The sequence below is a fragment of the Heteronotia binoei genome, chromosome 7, assembly GCF_032191835.1.
Source record: "Heteronotia binoei isolate CCM8104 ecotype False Entrance Well chromosome 7, APGP_CSIRO_Hbin_v1, whole genome shotgun sequence".
NCBI lineage: Eukaryota > Metazoa > Chordata > Lepidosauria > Squamata > Gekkonidae > Heteronotia > Heteronotia binoei.
This window is the reverse complement of record NC_083229.1, coordinates 129,137,709-129,160,475: the sequence shown is the minus strand read 5'-3', so window position 1 is coordinate 129,160,475 and position 22,767 is coordinate 129,137,709. Positions and strand designations below refer to the sequence as shown.

At 44.1% G+C, this 22,767-nt stretch overlaps 1 protein-coding gene across 1 annotated transcript in view; it reads right to left on the bottom strand.

The window, feature by feature from the left end:
- The window catches only part of CDH12 (cadherin 12), a 1,126,549-nt gene that overhangs the window by 573,750 nt on the left and 530,032 nt on the right, over positions 1-22,767 (bottom strand). The gene's annotated exons all lie outside the window — the stretch shown is intronic.

Sequence of the window (22,767 nt, the reverse complement as noted above, 5' to 3'; positions counted from 1 at the left end):
GAAAGGGCAGATCTTGCAAGAGCTCTTAGCTCCACCTACCTCACAGGGTGTCTGTTGTGGGGGAGGACGATAAAGGAGATTGTGAGCCGCTCTGAGGCTCTGAGATTCGGAGTGGAGGGTGGGATATAAATCCAATATCTTCTTCTTCTTCTTCTTCTTCATTCCTCCATGGTGCTCAGGGAGGCCTCTACAGCTTCTACATTCCTCTCTTTTATCTTCACAAGAGTCCGGCAAGGCAGGTTAGGCTAAATCGAACAGCTGACAAGTACCTTGGCAAGGGGTTTTGACTGGTAATACATTTCTATTTATTATGTGCTCAGCGGCAGCCCTGAGTTTACCTCTGCATAGCTGAGACAGCCCTCGGTCCAAACGAAGAGACATTCTGATCACTTGCACTGTGAAGAGACCAGGCTGGGAGACAAGGCATCTTTTACCTGTTTCAACTCTGCAACAGAGAGGGAGGGGGGGATCTCATAACTGCACCTATTACTAAACTAATCCTGGAAATAAACTGCCAGCCCAGAAAGCACAAAGATGAATAAATCCTGTTAAACCTTGCCTGGCGTCTCCCGCTGTGGCATGCCTTCTGCTATGGAGCGAGGTAATCAAATACCGCTTGGCTCCGCGATATTGGGAATATCCGGCAAATTGGGATGGCTATGAATAGTGACAGTGACAAAGATGCCTTCGTGTTGCTGGTATCCCCCGAGTGGACTTTCTTCATAAAAGGATTCATAGAAGGAAGGTGCCGGTGGTAGCGCTCTGACTTAGGGATTTGTTAGCTTGTTTTCAACCGCGTCCCTGATCCAAGTGGTGAAAACGGAACAAAACAAAATAGAAAACCCCTTTTGGTATCTTCAACAAACAACAAAACACCATTCCATGGGACTCCACAAAGGTATGGGGGGTGCAATGTGAAGGCAGATGCATCAGTGGTATTCTATCATTTCCGCTCTGGGAGAAGGTGGACTATAAACAACAGAAGGAATGGAATCAAGAAATGATATGATTTAAGTTATAATGGAAATGGATGAGGGGGGTGCTGCCATGAAAGCTAAGAGGCAGTAAATAGTACTCCCCTCTGTTTGTTTCTGGCTAGGGATGGGCACAAGCCAAACCACAAAGCAAACTTTGTCACAAGTTCATCTTGGGTCTGCTCCCATCTTCAAGTCCGTTTAAACCTGTGCTTTCTGATCCCTGTGAAAGCTGCAAAAACAGTTGTGCAATCCCTTTAAAGTTAAAGGGAGCGCACAGGAGAGTCCCCATTGCTCAGCTGCTTTTCAGGCTTTCTGCAAATCCTGTTGAAAGGGACCGCAGTCCCTTTCAACAGGGTTTGCAGGGCCATGAACTACAAATCGTCTCAGTTTGCAAAGAAACCTCCCAGTTCAGTGTGTGGTTTGGTTCGTGGCTTGACAACGAACCGCAAACCAACACAAGCCACACTTTTCTGGTTCGTGCCCATCCCTATTTCTGTCCTCTGTTAATCGACAGAAGTAGCGTGGGGGACAGCCAGTATAGATGCCCAATTTCCCTACCCCCCCCCCCCCCCAACTTATCCAAAACACAGCAACCACAGCACCTGACATGTAATGTCTGACTATATGGCAAGATGACAGAGGACATGTGTTCCAGGTAGCAAAGTGCATCCCTTTGTATGTTAGCATTCTTTTAAGGACACTGCGGCAGAGTCCACTTTAAATACAGCTATCATTCTGATCTAGGGGAACTTAATTGACAGAGCTTGGTCTGATGAAAGTGTAGTGGTATGTTTTTGAAATTACTGAGGCCCTGCTCACATATTACAGGGAATGCTTGTACATCCTGCATGTACATCTGTTTGTAAGAAAGAGCCTATGATGCTCCTTTCCTACTCTTAAACCTCTCTCTTGGGTTATGGGTTATATATATAAACCCATAAGGTAGTCCCATATATAAGGTAGTCCCCTGTGCAAGCACCAGTCGTTTCTGATTCTGGGGTGACGTCACATCATAACAGATATGGACACTTCTGTTTGTGCCGGCTCACTTCCAGGTTGGCATGCTTCTGCCCCAAGCCAGTGGTCTGGACCCTGCCATTAATATGGATATTTGTTACAACTGGAGACTTGCTCCAATGGTCTGTATTTGAATGTTGAAATGTTGAAAAATGGTCTGTATTTGAATGTTGTATTTGAATGTTGAAAAATTAGGCTTCTCGGGCCCTTGTAAACCAATAGAGACGAGCCACGGACACCTTGGAGGAGTGTCTACAGTGCTCCTGCACCTTACTGCCGCTCCCTGGGTGCTTCCTGGCCATCCAGACTGCTGGGAAAGGCGCCTCGGAAACACCTCACAATTTGCTACTGCTTAGTTTTTAAGGCACTCTATGGATGGCGAGGGATGAGGGGCGTACAGGGATGGCTTCCATTTTTTGAGCTGCACAGGGGCCATCCCTCTCTGTCGGCTTAAAGTGCGAGTCTGGACTCAGCCAATGCCTTGAAAACTTTCCAAATGGTTACATTATGCAACTTGACAATGATTCGCACCCCAGACGTCACATGTCTTTTGTTGTCGTTCTCTTAAGTTACTTTGAGCATCTGCTGTATCTTGACACGTGCTTATTCCTACTTGCTCGTCATTTTAAGCGCCTGTACTACACAGCCAGTAAAGTTGGCCTTCGTGGAGGAAAGTTCACAGGAAGCAATCCACAGCAAACTATCGCAAGATGCCAGTAGTCAAAAGTAAGGCTGCTTATTTCAGATTAATAGTGGCATGTGCTCTCTCCATCTTGGCATCTCCCTGACAAATGAGCTGCTCATTTTAGCCCATTTACTCTGAGTTCTCCTTCTCTCAGATTTTCTGAGGAACCTTCTCCTCTCACACTCCTTTCCCTGGACCCAACTCCTCTTCCAAACCTGCTTTATATTCCTCTCTTCTTCCCTTGACTTATTGCCCTCTCCCTCCCCTACCTTTTCATTGCCTAAACTTCAACTTTGTCTACTACTTGCTGAGGGAGGCAAGATGGACGTCCACCAGAGAGAGAGAGCCTTCTCAATTGCTGCCCCCTATTGGTGGAATCAGCTGCCAGAAGAGGTTAGGGCCTTGCGGGACCTCGCCCAGTTCTGCAAGGCCTGTAAGACAACACTATTTCGGCTGGCCTTTAATTGATCTGGAATGACTGATATGGTAGTAAGGAAGGACACCTAATATATATTGAACGCCATCTGAAATGAAACAATATCAAATTATATTAGCACCAGACTGTTTTAACCGTTTCATTTTAATTTATGGTGTAAGTAATGTGAGTGAATTGTTATGATTTTGCTGGTTGTGAGCCGCCCTGAGCCTGCTTCGGCGGGGAGGGCAGGGTATAAATCCAACAAACTGTAAACCTACTTAAGGGCTGCCAACCTCCAACTGGCACCTGGAGAACTCCCGCTATTAAAATTGATTTACAGATGACCGAGATCAGTTCCTCTGGAGAAAATGGTGGCTTTAAACGATGGATTCTATGGCATGATACTCCGCTGAGATCCCCCCTTCCCAAACTCTGCCCTCCCCAGGCGCCATGCAGGGAAGGGACGGTGGCTCAGTGGTAGAGCATCTGCTTGGGAAGCAGAAGGTCCCAGGTTCAATCCCTGGTATCTCCACAAAAAGGGTTCAGGCAAATAGGTGTGAAAAACCTCAGCTTGAGACCCTGGAGAGCTGCTGCCAGTCTGAGTAGACAATACTGACTTTGATGGACCGAGGGTCTGATTCAGTATAAGGCAGCTTCATATGTCCATGCCCAAAATCTCCAGGTATTTCTGCTCCTAGAGCTGGCAGCTCTACTACTCTGCCTTCCCATTCTGAGCAACTCAACCCTATTCTTGACCCCTCTGTGGCATTAGAACAGACTAAACCAGGGGTGTCAAACTCAATTGTTTTGAGGGCCAGATCTGACATAAATGAGACCTTGCTCGGCCAGGCCATGTCGGGCCAGGTCATGTGTGTACCTATTTAAGATTAGGTAGCAGAGATATAAACTTTATAAAGGACACAGACAAACTCAATTAAATATATATTTAAAAAAATCTTAAAATATGCTTAAAACATTAGCACTCATTGGTCTTAAAGGTGCTTTCTTTGTATTTCTCTCATGGGATCCAAGTAACTGGGCAAAGGAAGCTCTGGCTCTTTCCTCCCTTCCCCAGGGGACTGGGGGGAGGAGCCTCAGCCAACAGAAGAGAGGCTGGAATCCGTAGCTCTGCTGTGCAATTGAGTGAGCCTGGAAAAACAAGCTCTGCCTCCCCCCCCCCACTTCCTCCCTCAGCCAATGGAGAAAATAGAGGTTTTGCTCCGTAGTTCCGTGCGATTGAGCAAGCCTGGCAAAGCAAGCTGTGATGTAGAAGGAAGCAAGAGAGAGGGAGAAGGAAGCAGATGACAGCCAGTTGGTTGGGGGCCTGATAGGAGCCCTCTGGAGGCCTGATTTGGCCCCTGGGCTGCATGTTTGACACCCCTGGACTAAACTATCACTATCTGAAGTGTCATAATCAAACAAAATTGTGTTCAGAAGCATGCTTGGATAATATTCACCCTCCCCAGCCATATCCATTCCTTAAACATACACTTCTAACAGATATGCAAGGCATATTGAATAAAACAACAACAGTTTTGCAGTTACCGTGCCTAACAGAATGAGCATGCAGTTTACGCAAGCTATGAAGGTCTTTTGTCTGAAACACTAAACACTCCCCAGGGTTTTTTCTTCATTTATTCAGAAAGAACCGTAATACCAACATAGAGGAACAAAACCATAACTCAATGTGCAACTTAAGAGCTTGACAATACTCTGTAACTCCACTGTAAACTTAAAACTCCCTGTGAAGAAATGCATGTTCTCCTGGGAGGCTGGCAACAAGCCCAAATCTCCACTGTGCATTTTTAACCATTATTCCCCCTCTGAGCTGAGAACAGACAAGAGGGAGGAGGCAATCAGCCCACCTCTGTATGGATGTGAATGACTCTTGCAGGAGAGACTCTAGCAGGATTTGCTGGTTCACTAAATAGGTAATAGAGGTGGGGCGGTGGTCATTGCTAGACAGGCTTCCTGGAGATGGTAGGAAAAGAAGCCTTGACCTGGGCTGGCCGGGTCAAGGGGGAGGGGAAACAGAGGACCCATTTACAAACTCCTATTACAGCCCCGTGGTGCAGAGTGGTAAAGCTGCCATTCTGCAGTCCTAAGCTCTGCTCATGACCTGAGTTTGATCCCGGCAGAAGCTGGGTTCAGGTAGATGGCTCACGGTTGACTCAGCCTTCCATCCTTCCGAGGTTGGTAAAATGAGTACCCAGCTTGCTGGGGGGAAAGTGTAGATGACTGGGGAAGGCAATGGCAAACCACCCCATAAAAATCTGCCGTGAAAACGTCTTGATATGACATCACCCCAGAGTCAGAAACGGCTGGTGCTTGCACTGGGGACTACCTTTACCTTTTTATTACAATGTGACACAGAAACAGGACAAGTTAAGACATGTATGGTGAAATGGTTGCAAAACTTTGGGAAGGATAATTCCATTTCAAGCAATGGGACAAATTTTAAGGACAAAAGACATAAAATTCATAGCAAGTCAAGCACTTAAAGAAAACTGGTACAAAATGTTCTTCTGCTGGTACGTTATGCCCAAAGACACTGAGAAGATGGATGGATATTATAAAGGACTGTGTTGCAAGTGTAATCAGATAGATCAGGGGTGGCCAACGGTAGCTCTCCAGATGTTTTTGTCTACAACTCCCATCAGCCCCAGCCAGCATAGCCAATGGCTGGGACTGATGGGAGTTGTAGGCAAAAAATAATAATAAATAATAATAATACCTTTTATTTATATCCCGCCCTCCCCGCCGAGGCAGGCTCAGGGCGGCTAACAACATTAATCAATATAACAAATGATACAATACTTTAACAGTAGATAAAAATTGATTAAAATTCTAAAAAACAGTAAAACAATAAAATTAACATCTTGGTGCTATTCTGACAGATAACAAACTCATTTAAGCAGTCTCTCAGTGTTTAGTCGGTGAAGGCTTCACTAAAGAGAAAAAAACATCTGGATAGCTACCGTTGGCCACCCCTGAGATAGATGGTACTTTTTACCATATGTGGTGGTCCTGTAAAAAAAAAACTGGAAAGAAATACATACCAAAACTCAAAATTCTAGATAAATAAATATCACACTTGCTATGTCACCAGAGACAATGTTATTAGGAATTCTACCAATTAACATGGACAAAACAATACATGAATTACTCCGACGTGTGCTTACTGCAGAAAGAGTAAGACCTACAGTTCAGTGGAAGAGTGACAGCTACCTAATTCTGGAGAACTGGATTAATAAAATGCAAGAGTATGCAGTCATGGCAAAATTGACAAATTATATCAACCAAAGACTGAAAGGTGAATTTGAAAACAATTAGAGGGTCTTTTATTATTACTGTAGCTTTGTAGTTAGATATCTGAATGGTTGCTGGTAGATGATGATGTTATAAGATAAACTAAACACAAAACATTACGGACATCAGTTATATTTTTCTTTATTATAACAAATTCTGGCATGGTAACTTTATAATAGTCCTTAGGAGGTTACTTATATTACATCATATAGTAGAACTAGGGATAATGTCCATCATGAAGACAAATATAATGGGCTCTAGAAAGAGTCTGTGGGCAAATGCCCCCCCCATCCTTGCTGTGTTCCCACGCCCCCACCTTCCTACCCCCTCCAACTACAACCCACCTCCAGCCACCTCTTCCTCTCAACTACCCCTGCACCCTTGGCCTGCCACCACTCCCCCCACCCACGACATTCACTCACCCCGTCCTTTCTATCTTCCCACCCACCAATCCAGAACCTTCACTACCCCCCCCAACCGTTAGTGCCTCCCCAACCCCTGACATTCACTCACTCCCCTTGCTATCCTCCCGCCCACCCCACAACTGAAACAGATGCCTGATCTCCCCCACATGTGGATGACTGGGTGAACCTGTGTCTGTGGTGGCTCGAAGCCCTGAAAGAGGCCCAGAATGGAGATAAGGAAGAAGAATTATGGGGAGTGCGAGCCTTCACTTGGATGCATGGGAAGACATCAAGGGTAGGAGGGCACTTGCCCAGAGCCTCTTTCTAGAGGCCATTGTATTTTTCTTCACAACAGGTCTTATTCCATGTGAGCAAGTAAGTGCATAAGTAAGCATGTAAGTAAATAAGTAAGTAGGGTAATTTTAGACTCTGGACTGAACACTCATAGGATAGTCATAGTTGACAGCCAGTTTGGTATAGTGGTTAAGTGTGTGGACTCTTGTCGGGGAGAATCGGGTTTGATCACCCATTCCTCCACTTGCAGCTGCTGGGATGGCTTTGGGTCAGCCATAGCTCTCGCAGAACTGTCCTTGAAAGGGCAGCTGCTGTGAGAGCACTCTCTCAGCCCCACTACCTCGCAGGGTGTCTGTTGTGGGGGAGGAAGGTAAAGGAGATTGTGACCACTCTGAGACTCTGAGATTCAGAGTATAGAGCGGGATATAAATCCAATATTTTCTTCCTCCTCTTCCTTTAGATGGTAAAGAATACTTCAAATGAAAAACTACAGACTGAATGGGGGGGCCGTATGTGCTAATCTTGTGAACCATGGCTCTGGATGTCCCCCCAAAGTCTGGTCCCAGTGTGGGGTTGCCAACCTCCAGGTGGCACCTGGAGCTCTCCCACTATACAATTGACTTCCAAGCAACCAGGATCAGTTTCCCTGGAGAGTGGACACTATGGAGGGTGGGCACTATGTCATTATATCCTGCTGAGGTCCCACTCCTCTCCAAATTCTGCTCTGCACAGACTTCACCTCCAACACCTCCAGCTATTTCCCCACCTAGGCGTGGCAATCCCACTCTAATGCCACCTCTGTCCTTAGTCCTCCTCTTTTGGTGTAGTGGTTAAGTGTGTAGACTCTTATCTGGGAGAACCAGGTTTCATTCTCCACTCCTCCACTTGCACCTGCTAGCATGGAGAGCCAGTTTGGTGTAGTGGTTAAGTGTGCAGACTCTTATCTGGGAGAACCAGGTTTGATTCCCCAGTCTTCCACTTGCACCTGCTAGCATGGCCTTGGGTCAGCCATAGCTCTGGCAGAGGTTGTCCTTGAAAAAGCAGCTGCTGTGAGAGCCCTCTCCAGCCCCACCCACCTCACAGGGTGTCTGTTGTGGGGGAGGAAGGTAAAAGGGATTTTGAGCCGATCTGAGACTTTTCAGAGTGGAGGCAGGATATAAATCCAATATCTTCTTCTTCTTCTTTTAGTTAGCAGCTTCTCTGATTTTTAGCATGTGGGCACAGCCTACAAAATACATGATTCCAAATGTGAAAACTATTCTGCATCTCTGCGCAAAGGGACCCACCAGCGCTACAAACTCAATTATTATCCATATGAATATTTTATACATAAAATTTCATAAGTTATACTTGAGCGAACAGAGCAACTGAATTAAAATTTGATTTGTAATTAAAAACTTATCAATCACTTCAGGAGCACCGGGTCCTTTTTCCGTGATTGCATTTGACACTTTGCCTCTCATTTACAAACGGAGAGGGGAACTTGTCAGGTAATAGCAGCCATCAGTTCTGGGCCGGAAACAATTGTTTGCTGTGACACAGTGAGCATTTATAACTCATCAGCAATAGCAGAATGATTTATTGCATTCATGATATGTGTAGTACACCAGAAAACAGCAGACACACAGTGATGCATTAAACCTCGACATTAAATAGATTTCACATTTAAATGGTTTGCCACTTTGGGAGTTGGACTGATCCCCCCGCCATCATTAAAACAAAGTGAAAGGAAATAAAGAAGAAAGAGAAGGAATATTTGCAGCAATGAATGCACAATCCATTAAGGTATCCTGTACCATGAGGGTAATTAGGAATACTGGGGAACTTCAACCAGTCAGACAAAGAGCTGGAGAAACATTCAAAAGATAGGATCCTATTGATTTGTTCCACTGACACTTTCCATCAGTTCCACTGATGCAAGGGGGTCTTCCATTGGTGGAAGAATCCACTGTGTCAGTGAAAAGCTCCTTGTGTCATTGGAAAGTATTCCTATGTGATTCAGCACATTCAGTTTCTCCCCATCCCTGATAGATCTCTTGTGACAGACAATAAACAATCAAGACTTTAACCTGATTTGAGAACCTTGAGTGACAGGTGATTCAAATTGAATTCTTCAGCTGAGAGAGTCAGTCAGGAGTTGGGAGCTGACAGTTAACAGAGGGAGGAGACTGTTAGAGGATGCAGAAAGTTCCTGAGTTAGGGAAGTTCCTATCAAGTCTGAGGGAAATAGTTCCTAGAACACAGGAATGGTTCCTAGACAGTGGATAAAGAAGGAAACTGGAACCTGTGTGAATGTCCCTGCCTTCACCAACTTTATTATCTGAGTCCAAGAAGTTTATGCTTGTTTATGTAAGCAGAGACTGCCAAGATATCTCTCTCAAGTTTTAAAGACCTGTCTGAATAACAGAAACAGTTACCTCTTGGTGACAAATTATCTGATGTTTATTTTTTATACTGTTACCTCATTCCTGTTGCCTGTTCACCTCCTAAGTCCTGAACCTACTTCCTACCTGACCATTTCCCTTCAAAATGAAAGAAATCAATTTGTTTTGATTTATCTTCATCTTCTTGTGTGTCATTATCAAACCAGGACAAAAGAAGGATTTTAATCTCTCCCCTCAGTTCCCTAGACTGGGTAAGCATTTATCAATATACATTCAAATGACTGGGTGGGACAGCCAGGGGTGGGGAGGGCAAAGAAAAAAAGTCTGCTCAGGGGGGGAAAAACAGGATAAAGGAAAATCCTATGAGAGAAGGTGAAATCCCTATAAGTACCAAATGCCGGTTCCTGTTTTCTCTCTAGTGCTCAAGTCATAGTTGTCTCTTTGCAGTTCAGCTGCCATAGGAGGCCAAGGGCAAAAGATGTGGAATGGGGTTCCTCGGGAGGTGGTGGGCTCTTCTTTGGAGGTTTTTAAACAGAGGCTGGATGGCCATCTGACAGCAATGCAGATTTTAGCTGTTTCCATTTGCTGCGCGAAAACCGCAATGTTTGCTGCAGCTCCGGAGCAGATAGTGGGAAATCTGAGGGATGCTGCGTGGAGAAGAGGAACATGACAGTGGGGTGAGCTGAGTGCGATATCGGTCCCTGTGATTTTAGGGGGGAGGGTTATTTGTGAATGTCCTGCATTGTGCAGGGGGTTGCACTAGATGATCCTGGAGGTCTCTTCCAACTCTATGATTCTATGATGGAGAACAAACAATGGGACAAAGGGAAACAAGGGACAGGAGGAAGATAGTCCTATCTTGTCACATCATGGAAGCTAAACCAGGTTGGCCCTGGTCAGCTCTTGTATGGGAAACCACCAAGGAAGTCAAGGGTTGTTACACAGAGGTAGTCGATTGCAAACCACCAGTGTTTGTCACTTGCCTTTAAAATCCTACAGTGGCATCATAAGGAGGCTGCAACTTGCCATTTCATTCCATTCCAATTTTGATAGGTCTAAACCACCTTGAATTCATACCTGAGAGGTTGGATCCAGTCAGCTTTTCTTTGAAAACGACTCTTATGGATATGGAACTCAAAAAAAAGTAGTGTAGTAGACAAACTGTATGGGATCGAGTCTGAAGTAAGGCAGAGGATTAGTTGAGATGGAGTGAAAAAACTGGCTAAACCACCCCATTAAAAGTCTGCCAAGAAAATGTCATGATGGGTCGGTAACAACACGGTGCTTTACCTTTAATAAATGGATAAAAGAATATACATTTTCTTTCCAAGTTCCAAAGGGACAAAGAAAAGTCTAGAATATACAGTCTTCCTTCCCTACCCTGGGTATTTCCTAAATGATGTTTAATTTAGAACAAGCTAGCTTCACTTGCAGCAGCTGAACGTTCATTATTACCTTAGTTGTTACGGTTGGCTATCTTTCTCCATTCTTCCTGCTGGGTGGACAAGATAGAGTCCCCAGGTAAATGCTTAGTCCATCACGGCTTTTGCTCATCCAAACAGCTACCCAAAAGAGAAGAGAGAGCTTATTTCTCATGCCCTGAGAGTTTATAACCTACTCTAGGGAGTCTGTCCCACATGGGGGGGGGGGGGGCGGTCTTCATGCCCCAAAAGGAAGAGAAAGCATTCTAGCAATCTGACTCCCAGCTGTCTCTGTCCCTTTGGGGCATAACCAGGCCGCAGAGCGTGAAATAACAAGAGCCTGAATGTCCGGTGCTTAGAGATTGGACGGCTCCTTTCTTCATCCTCCTCCTTTCTGCCAATTACAACTGGCCTCCCATACATGGACAGAGAACTGTTACAATAATTGCAAGATTGGAAGGGATTCTGGATGGAGAGCATTTCTCCACCCAAATCAATTAATTAAATAGCAACTCAATTAAATCTGAGGTATAATTGTCTGCATACAGCAGCACAGGGGACTGGAGGGAAATGAATGCAACACATCAATTTCAAATTGGGTATTTATTTATGAGTTTAAGGACTCCTACTTAAAAAAAAATAGTCTTGTTATACAGAAATCTAATTAGCACCCTGCAGGAATTGGTACCTGATCTAATAACTGGTGGATCTTGTTTCTTTGTCATTTCCGTGGTTTAGAAAAAGGACAATAAAAGTCAACAGAAAGCCCTCAAAATGAGCCAGGGAGTAAATCGTTCTATCAGCTGGTTACATCAAAACTGATTTCTGGGCTTTGGCATGAAAGCAGAAACAATACCATTTTGTACAAGAGGACAGAATTTTTAATTAAAAAGACTATCTTCCACAGCCAACCGGCCATTGTCAATTTTGATTGGAAAATTACTTTTTTCATCTTTTTTTAAAAACTATAGTCCAATGTTTAAAAAAAATGGGGGGGGGCAGGGAGGGAAGAGATCTCAATTAGGAGAAACGGCAGATGACAAAAGGGAATTAATCCTCATGCTTAGCTTCTGTTGTGCAGTGACAGATAACAAATACGGTGTCCTTTTTCGGGCAAGCGTCCTTTCATGTGCATCTTAATTACCGTTTAAGGAAATGGATAGGACAGCACTTGGTCCTCCTGTCTTGTGGAGACACGGAGATCAAGGCGGAAGACTCAATAACAGAAATGTTTCCACTGAGAGACTTACAGCTCTGACTTGCTGTGCCAGCAAGAAAATGTTTTAGCGGTATAATCCTAAGTAAAGTTACCGCCTTCTATGCCCATTGTCCTCAGTAGATTCAGAAAGGTGATACTCCGCTTAGGATACTTCAGGTGTTTTTACACTGATGGTTTGTGACTCTCTATCACCGCATTAGAAATTCACCTTTTACGTTACCTACGTTCTCACAACTGTTTTGCATCGTTGCTGCCTGAAGCATCTACATTTGTTTCGGTGAGAAGAGTTCTAGCGTTGCTGCTGCAACGTTTTGCTTCACACTAGTTTTGATCCGGTCATTTCTCTACAGGCATTTCAAACTGGTATTGTAGAAGTGCAGTAATTTGCATGAGAACTGACAGCACTTGAACTTTTTACATATCATTGATTGCCTCATCTTGTAATTTAGATTTGTATTGTTTTTGCAGTGTTGACATGATTTCCAAGCAATCGTATACATTTAACTAAGTGCTGATATTCTGTCTGCCCTCTGATCAGGGACTCCCCCCCCCAAAAAAAAAATAATAATAATTGAAACACTTTCAGCAGGAAATATAGAAGTTTGGCTACGCAAAATGAGCAGAGCAATTCCACCAATGTAAAAGGAAAATAATTAAAGTGGAACAGTGGCAGTCGATTTGAAGACTCTAAAACTCTGGATCAAGGTAAAAACACCCTACGGTTAAAGTGGGAAGCTCTAACATGTACAACATGTTACAACAGGGTTACAACATAACAGCTACAAGAGTAGATTAAAAAAAAACTGTTTCAGACAGGAGTGTAAAGAATATTATGCAAATTACCATTATATTTTTGCCTACGGTACCTTTTGAAAGAAAGGCCCATCTCAATTTAAATGTCTCTAAGAATGTGATGATAAATTAAAGGAATCGGCATCAAATTGGAGGGGAGGGAGTCTTGGGTCCTAGGAAAGAGACAATGGAGTGCAAGTTTTAGACTTGCTGTAGACAATTTATATCGAGATATAGGCCCATTATGCATGCACATCTTACTGCATCTTTTCAGAGCAGTAGGCCTTTAATCTTGACTGAATTCTTGTGCCTGCTTTATGTATAATTCTTTTTTCCTCCCAAGTATTTATTCTACAGCTACATTTTTTTTAATGTATATATAAAACACAGACAATTTTCTATGTTGGGGTGGAACTTCACTTGTGACATGTGGGGTGGGGGTGGGGTCCATTTTAATAGAAATATGCCTTTGCCCTTATGCAGCTGCACAGTAATGTCCAGCAAGCGCCTTCCATTTAAGCCCTCGTAGTTCGAGTTTTGTGCATGCCTTTTAGCATTAGTTCACTGAATGAATGGGAACAGAAAGGAATATAGGCAACGGGAGACAATCCAATGTTGAAAATGACAAGACTTTTTTTGAAACTGACAAGCCGCTGCAAATTAGAGAGCACCAAAGAGAAAACCGCACAAATTTGCAAGGAAGGGCAAGAAATAAGAGTTCTCTGATTTGCAGCGGTTCTCTGCTTTGTGGTTCTCTGATTTGCAGCGACTTGTCAGTTTCAAAAAAAGCCTTGTCATTTTCAACATTGGGTATAAATCTAATAAACCTAAACCTATAAACCTAAAGCCCCATATTCCATATTGGAAAGGACTAGGGGATTCTCTGCGATGTTAGTGGATCATATGCTGATCATAGAATGTTAGTGGATCACACGTTAGTGGATCATACGCTTAGTGGATCATATGCTGAACATCAGTCAACATGCCTTTTAGCATTAGTTCACTGAATGAAAGGGAACAGAAAGGAATGCAGCCAATGGGAGGAAATCCATGATGCGATGGCTAAAAAGGCAAATGCAATTCTGGGCTGTATCCACAGAAGTACAGTGTCCAGATCACATGAAGTGATGGTATCGCTTTACTCTGCTCTAGTAAGACCTCACTTGGAGTATTGTGCTCAGTTTTGGGCACCACAATTTAAGAAGGATAAAGACAAGCTGGAGAGGTTCCAGAGGAGGGCAACGAAAATGGTGAAGGGTCTGGAGACTAAGTCCTATGAGGAAAGGTTGAAGGAGCTGGGGATGTTAAGCCTGGAGATGAGGTGGCTGAGAAGTGACATGATCACCGTCTTCAAGTACTTGAAGGGCTGTCATCTAGAGGATGGTGTGGAATTGTTTTCTGTGGCCCCAGAAGGTAGGACTAGAACCAATGGGTTGAAATTAAATAAAAAGAGTTTCCGGCTCAACTTTAGGAATTTGTCCCAGCTGCCATTCATGTTTTTAATGCTAAAACAGTTTCTCAGTTGTTATATGGGATCCCCATTTGGGCTTGCGCCCTCAATTTCCAACTTGAGCAAATTCAGGCAGCATTTTTCCGCCGTATTTTAGGGGTCCCCAACTGTGTCAGCTATGCTGCAATGTGCCTAGAGACTGGAATCCATTGGATTGAGACCAGGGCATGGCTACTAACTATAAAGTTTTGGCTACGCCTACACTTTAGGGCAGACCCTACTAGTTATATCCATATGATGCTAGCGGATTCCTTCGTTTCCACTTGGTATAGTCAGATCCAGAAGAAAATACATTCCGTAGGTGTACCCTTAGACAACCTCTGTATGCTAAGTGAAATGCAGGCGTTCAGAATCCTGAAACAGAGAATCTTAGATATTGAGAAACTGTCCCTTTGTACTTCTGGACATAAAAACTTGTTCCGCTTTAGCATTTGGTATCTTCCCAGATCATGGGCTGCCTGCTGTCTACCTTTCCCTGATTACTTCACCCCAGTTACGCCGCTCTTTTATGTTAGCAAGACTCAGTGTTCTACCCTCAGCGGTATTGTTTGGGAGGTTTGCCAACATCCCTTATCAGGATAGAGTCTGCCCATGTAATGGAAGGCACCTTGAAACAGTCGCCCGTTTCTTACTTTATTGTGATTTTTATGGGGAAGTGCAGGACTGCATAATCAAACCTATTCTGTCTAATTTTTATAGATTACCTGAAGCGAAGTTAGGTTTTTTTTTCTACTATCTGACCAATGTTCCTATATCACAAGCGTGGTTGCAAAGTATCTTTTGGCTGCCATAACAATCAGGGAGCAAAAGACTAGCTCCCCTTCTTGATGTTTGACTGGTTTTTACAGCTGAAACTCCATGCAAATTTGCTATGCTGTACTTTTTATTTCTATGCCAATAAAGGTCTTTGGATTTGGATTTGGAGGAAGAACTTACTGACCGTTAGAGCAATTCCTCAGCAGAACAGACTTCCTCGGGAGGTGGTGGGCTCTCTTTCCTTGGAGGTTTTTAAGCAGAGGCTAGATGGCCATCTGACAGCAATTAAGATCCTGTGAATTTAGGGGGAGGTATTTGTGAGTTTCCTGCATTGTGCAGGGGGTTGGACTAGATGACCCTGGAGGTCCCTTCCAACTCTATGATTCTATGATATCAGCCACAGTGAAAAATAGGAGTCACATCATCTCATAATATGGGAAAATATGTTGAGTGTACAGAATACAAAACGGTAGAACCCACTGACACTTGCACTACAAGCTGTGCTTGTTGGAACATCTGTGTGTGTGTGTGTGCATGTGCTCACCTGTGCAAAGTCAGTTGCAACTCCCCCACACTTTGCACTGGCAATAACAGCCCATATTTACAGGACAACAATCTACCCTCTCAGAATCTGCCTTAAACTTCAGACTTTGCTGGAAACTTAATCTAGAATATGTGAAGGTCTATCTACCCTTTTGAACCACTGCAGGTGGCCATCAGTCTATTACAAGAAATTGTGTTCATTTATATTATTTCTTGATCAATTTAGACCCCAATTTTTGACCCGACGGACTCAAAATGGCTTTCATCACTCTCTTCTCCATTTTTGTTCTTGCAACAGCCCTGTGAGGCAGGCTCAGCAGGGCGGCGATGTAAACCTGGGTCCTAAGCCCAACATAATGTGGTCTGATTGCATTTATTACAGTATCGATCAAGTGCCAAATAATTTAGTAAACTCAGAATATAATCTGTAGAGAAGCGTGTAGCTTTGCATTTCAAATGCTTCACAAAATGTTACATGAATATTTTATATAAAGAGCTTATGCTTAATGTTTGAGGTTTTTAAATCTTTGATGTTTGCGAATGCATAATAGTTCGAGTGGTGTCTGTATTATTTCCAACAGGAAACCTCTCCTTTCAGAAGCCCTCAAATTGCACCAGTTGCCAGCGGTCTAGCACAGCAATCTGCCCAGGGAGCCCGCTGTGAGCAGTGGCTAAAGCTTCACACACGCTCCTTGGTAGTAAATAAAATGCTCCTTCTTGTCTTGTATTGAAACACATCCTGTTCTCATATAGCGGCATATGGGATCTGCAAACGGAGAGCGTTTTATGACTTCCTGCTCTATTTCAGGCTTGATATCGAGGCTCAAGAGGATCAAAACCACGGCAGTCTGACGCTGGCCATTTCGCCGAGTAAGAGAGGGTGCAGGGTTCACAAAGGGTAGCGACTGAATTCAAATTCAAGCAGCCAATGGTCACACGTGTGGGAATTCCAAGGCATCGACATTAATACGAGTATTGTCATTGCCTTTTTTTATTTGCATACTTTTAAAAGGGGGCCTTTTCTACCTAACGCTTATCAGAACCAGTGCTAAGGTGTCTGGTGCCCTAGGCGAGCTGCCCACTAGTGCCCCCCCCATTTTTTTTTTAGAAAGCAGAGAGTTGTAGGAGAAATGAAGAAACCTGAAACTATTTACATTTTTAATTTACGTTTTATTTATTTTAAATTTTATTTTAAAAAGAAATTGTGAGGTTAAGCAATAAAAAGAGTGAGAATATTACTTGATCCATTTAGCTGGAGGCGCCAGGGACAAGACCTTCGCCTGACCCTTTCTACTGGATTCTTTTTCATGGAAGGTGCCAGGGACAAGACCTTGTGCATGCAAGAAAGATGCTCTACCACTGGGCTTTGGCTCCCACCCCATGGCTCTGTTCAAGTAGAGTAAGAAGGATGAGTGGCAGCACACAACTTCAACAGGAGCCAGCTTTTAGACACTGTAATTGGCTCTTCTTCAGTTTTTACAATTGGTTAATTTATCCCTGCTGGGCTCCGAGGAGCTCAGCGCACAGGTGCCGTCCACTTTCACATTTCCCAGGTCTGTAACAGACACAAGGAACATGAAACTGGCCTGGCAGTATCTGTGCTCCATAGAGACTACTTTCCACTGGGGAAGGCTGGCTCCAAGGAGCACTCAAGCTGCACATGGGGAGAGGGGGTGCCTTGTGGTGCTCCCTAGGCCAGGCGGTGCCCTACGCAGTCACCTACTTGGCCCATGCACCAGCCATGAACACTATGCACATTGATGAGAACAAAGTACCAACGATGGTGCACTGCATAACTCCCTAACCCTCTTGAGCTAATGGGCACCTTTGGGATTCTGCCACATTACAGTGGATCCAGCCACAACATAGAATCATAGAGTTGGAAGGAACCTCCAGGGTCATCTAGTCCAACCCCCTGCACAATGCAGGAAACTCACAAATACCTCCCCCTAAATTCACAGGACCTTCATTGCTGTCAGATGGCCATCTAGCCTCTGTTTAAAAACCTCCAAGGAACGAGAGCCCACCACCTCCCGAGGAAGCCTGTTCCACTGAGGAATCGCTCTGTCAGGAAGTTCTTCCTAATGTTGAGCCGGAAACTCTTTTAATTTAATTTCAACCCATTGGCTCTGGTCCTACCTTTCAGGGACACAGAAAACAACTCCACACCATCCTCTATATGACAGCCCTTCAAGTACTTGAAGATGGTGATCCTATCATCTCTCAGCCGCCTCCTCTCCAGGGTAAACATCCCCAGCTCCTTCAACCTTTCCTCATAGGACTTGGTCTCCAGACCCCTCAACATCTTTGTCGCCCTCCTCTGGACCCGTTCCAGCTTGTCTATATCCTTCTTAAAATGTGGTGCCCAAAACTGAACACAATTCTCCAGGTGAGGTCATACCAGAGCAGAGTAAAGCAATAACATCACATCATGTGATCTGGATACTATACTTCTGTTGATACAGCCCAAAATTGCATTTGCCTTTTTAGCCACCGCATCACACTGGTGACTCATGTTCAGTGTATGACCCACTAAGACCCCTAGATCCTTTTCGCACATATTACTGCTAAGACAAATCCCCCCATTCTATAACCATGCATTGGATTTTTCCTACCTAAATGCAGAACTTTACATTTATCCCTGTTAAAATTCATTTTATTGATTTTAGCCCAGTTTTCCAGCTTGTCAAGGTCATCCTGTATCCTGTTTCTGTCTTCTTCTGTGTTTGCAACCCCTCCCAATTTAGTATCATCAGCAAATTTAATAAGCATTCCCTCTATTCCTTCATCCAAATCACTGATAAAGATGTTGAACAAAACAAGTCCCAGGACAGATCCTTGAGGCACTCCACTTGTCACTTCTCTCCAAGAGGATGAGGAACCATTCACAACCACTCTTTGAGTGCGATCTGTCAGCCAGTTAAAGATCCACCTAAGGGTAACAGGATCCAAACCACACTTCACCAACTTGTCAACAAGGACAGTATGTGGAACCTTATCAAAAGCCTTACTGAAATCAAGATAAACGACATCAGCATTTCCCTGATCCAGCAAGGTAGTCACTTTCTCAAAAAAAGAGATCAGGTTAGTCTGACATGACTTGTTTTTGAGAAACCCATGCTGGCTCTTAGTAATCATATCCATTCTTTCTAAATGTTCCAGGACCGACTGTTTGATGATTTGTTCTAAAACTTTTCCAGGTATAGATGTCAAGCTGACAGGTCAGTTACCCAGATCATCTTTTTCCCCCATCTTGAAGGTTGCGACAACATTCGCCCGCCTCCAATCTTCCAGCACCTCTCCTGTTCTCCAAGAATTCTCAAAAATAATAGCCAGGGGCTCAGAAATTACATCTGCAAGCTCTTTTAGAACCCTTGGATGCAATTCATCTGGCCCTGAGGACTTAGTTTCATTTAAAGAAACTAGGTGTTTCTGTACTACCCCTATGCTGATCCTAGGTTGGAACTTCATACCCTCCTTATATGTTCTGTTTTTGCCATGATGAGTACCGTTTCCCTCAGAAGAGAAGACTGAGGAAAAGTAGGAATTGAGCAGTTCCGCCCTCTCTTCATTACCTGTTATAATTTCACTTTCTTGCCCTTGCAATGGGCCTACCGTGTCCTTGCTCTTTTTCTTACTCTGAACATAAGAAAAGAACCCTTTTTTGTTGTTTTTAGCATCTTCGGTCAGCCTAAGCTCATACTGAGCTTTAGCTTTCCTAACTTTTTCTCTACAGGCACTGGTGATTTGTTTATATTCATCCTTGGTTATAAGGCCCTCCTTCCAATTCCTAAAGGAGTCTTTTTTATTTCTCAAGTCTTTAGAGAGTTGTTTGTGGAGCCACTTCAGCTTCTTTAGGCTTTTCCCATTTTTTCTTCTCATAGGAATCGTCTGTGATTGCGCTTTCAGTATTTCGCTTTTAAGAAACTCCCTCCCCTCCTGAACCCCCTTCCTCCTAAGTATTTCTGACCATGGGGTTTTACCCAGCATAGTTCTAAGTTTATCAAAGTTTGCCTTTCTGAAGTCCAACCTATAAGTTTGACTATGTATAGCTTTTCCCTTCCCTAAGACTGTAAATTCCAACATCACATGGTCACTACTGCCCAGGGTGCCCACTATTTCCACTTCTTCAATCAATTCTTCCTTGTTGGTGAGAATCAAATCCAAGATAGCAGATCCCCTTGTTTCCTTCTTCACTTTCTGGAAAAGGAAGTTGTCAGCAAGACAAGTCAGGAATCTATTGGAGTTTTCATTTTTAATAGAGTTGGACTTCCAACAGATGTCCAGGTAATTGAAATCTCCCATGATCACTGTATCCCTTCTCTTGGAGAACTTTGCAATCTGCTGTAGAAGTATCTCATCCAAGTCCTCTGCCTGACTTGGTGATCTATAGCAGACCACCACAATAAAATCACTGTTATTTCTTACTCCTTTTATTTTTACCTAAAGACTCTCAACTGAGCTACCATGCTCAGATTCACATATTTTCTCACAAGTATATACCTCTTTCACATATACTACTACGCCTCCGCCCTTTCTCATTTGGCTGTCCCTTTTAAATACGTTGTACCCCTGAATCCTAATATTCCAGTTGTGAGTGTCATCCCACCAAGTTTCAGTAAGGCCTATTATGTCATAATCTCCTTCCTTTATTAGGGCTTCCAGTTCCTCCTGTTTGTTTCCCATACTCTGTGCATTAGTGTAGAGACATCGGAATCCACATTTTATGCATCCTGAGGGTTTAGTTTCTGTACAAGCCTGCAAGTTAACATTACCTAGCATACGCGCCACTCCTTGCAAATTTTTAATGTTCTTATCCACAGTTTCTGGCATCATACGAGGCTTTGAATTATTGTCTTGCTCCCCCATACAATTTAGTTTTAAGTGTCATGGGTGCTGGGGACCCTGCAGAAGAAACCGAGCCTGCAGAAGGAACTGTGCCCCTGCCACCTGCACCAGTGCCCCTGCCTCCTGCTGAAGAAGATCCAAGCCCCCCTGCCTCGCCCTCTCGGGTGGCTCGTGTGCGTGACCGCCTTCGTCAGGACCTCAGGGATCGGAGGAGGGCGGCACGCTCACAAGCAAGACGCTCCCTGAGCCCTGAGTGGTGAAAGGATTCTGGCCCTTCTAAGTGTGAGGATGCTTAAGTTTCGGCAGGATCCTGGCTGCTGCTCTGAGACAGCAATTAGCCCAAATGAGCAACAGGCAGCAGAGGGCTATATAGCTGTGGGCTTTGGGAGGAGGCTTTGTGGAAGCAACTAGTCACATACCTGACATCCTAGCATCCACTCCGGCTCTTGACTTTGGCTTTTGGATTCCTGACTTTGGCTTGGACCTCTGGACCCCCTGACTTCGGCTTCTGAACCTCTGACCTGTGATACCTGGATTACGATTCTGTTTTGGCGCCTTGGACCCTCCTTGCTCACAAGTTGCTGACCTTGGACTGCCCCTGGACTTTGCCTGACTCAGCCCCAGCTCGTGACATTAAGCCCTCCTTATTAGGTTAGCAAGGTTGTTACCAAACACCCCTTTCTCTACCGCCATAAGGTGCAAACCGTCTCCCAACAGAAGACCACCATCTCATGGTGCCACAGGAGGTGGAGTCCACTACAAAATGGATGCCACAGATGACCTTGAGCCACACAATGGAGTTCTTTGTGCTCTGGTGGCAACTGCCCTCGATCATAGGCCTTGTACAATATCTCTGCCTTGCAGGCCCTGTGGAATCACATCAGATCCTGCAGGGTCCTGGCTTGTATCTCATTGTTGATGCTAAAGACAGAGGTACTTACAGATCAGCAGCATGGAATACCCAGTCCAACCCTGATTTAACACTTGTTTCATCTGCCCAGAGTATCAAGCATAGAGATTTCAAAAGAACCAACGGATGATTTTGAAACAAAGTATTGGTTTATTGTTAATCCATTGTGCTCATGGTAAGATCATATTGAAAGCGATACAGTTTGACACACAATAGCTGGCTTTAAGGGATACATAAAAAAGATACTAAAAAATGCAAGGAATTCTCACATACGCTTGTGAAAAGCTACAATCACAGGTTCAGCTATCTTTTGCAGTTAGAAACATCCTGGGTCTCAGGCTCAGGCCTGGGAATCGTCCCGGGGAGGCACTATCTTCAAAGCTGGCATTTCTACATTTGTTACAGTAGGCGCGAACTAGAGAATGGTTTACACAGCTTTGGTATGCCACAGTACAGTAAGATAATAAACAATACAGCTTTCTACTGAGAATAAAATGTATGCTTGACACAGAGAAGTAGGTTTGCCAAGTCCAATTAAAGAAAAATCTGGGGACTTTGGGGGTGGAGCCAGGAGACTTTGGGGGTGGAGCCAGGAGACAGCCCTTGCCTATATCCAGACATATATGAACATATGAAGCTGCCTTATACTGAATCAGACCCTTGGTCCATCAAAGTCAGTATTGTCTTCTCAGACTGGCAGCGGCTCTCCAGGGTCTCAAGCTGAGGTTTTTCACACTTACTTGCCTGGACCCTTTTTTGGAGATGCCAGGGATTGAACCTGGGACCTTCTGCTTCCCAAGCAGATGCTCTACCACTGAGCCACCGTCCCTCCCTAAGACATGTTCCTAAGACTTTCCCACACAGTCAGCTTCAATCTGTGATTTTTGAATAGGACCCCACATTACCTGTTCTCAGGATTTTTTTTTCCCCCAGGAGTACAATGGAACTTTAAGAGGGCAAACTGGAATGGTTTCAGTGAAGATCTGTTATATGGAGCTGTTTTATCAAAAGGCACATTCCTCAAGGATATTTGGAGACTATATTCCAGACTGGAGTGATCGGAGCAAGAAGCCGTATTAAAATTTCCTCAGCAGCAATGACCCAGAAATAGCAGAACCATTGAGCATGAGCTCAGTGCTGCAGAAAGATAAAAATGGACTGAAGCAGCTTTCGGTTTCAGGCATTGCAATAGGAAAGCCTGTTGGAAAAAAAACTAGTGTAAGCCCATCTGTACTGTAAGGGGAAATGGAGGTAACATCAAACCAGTTAGCTGCCCGATG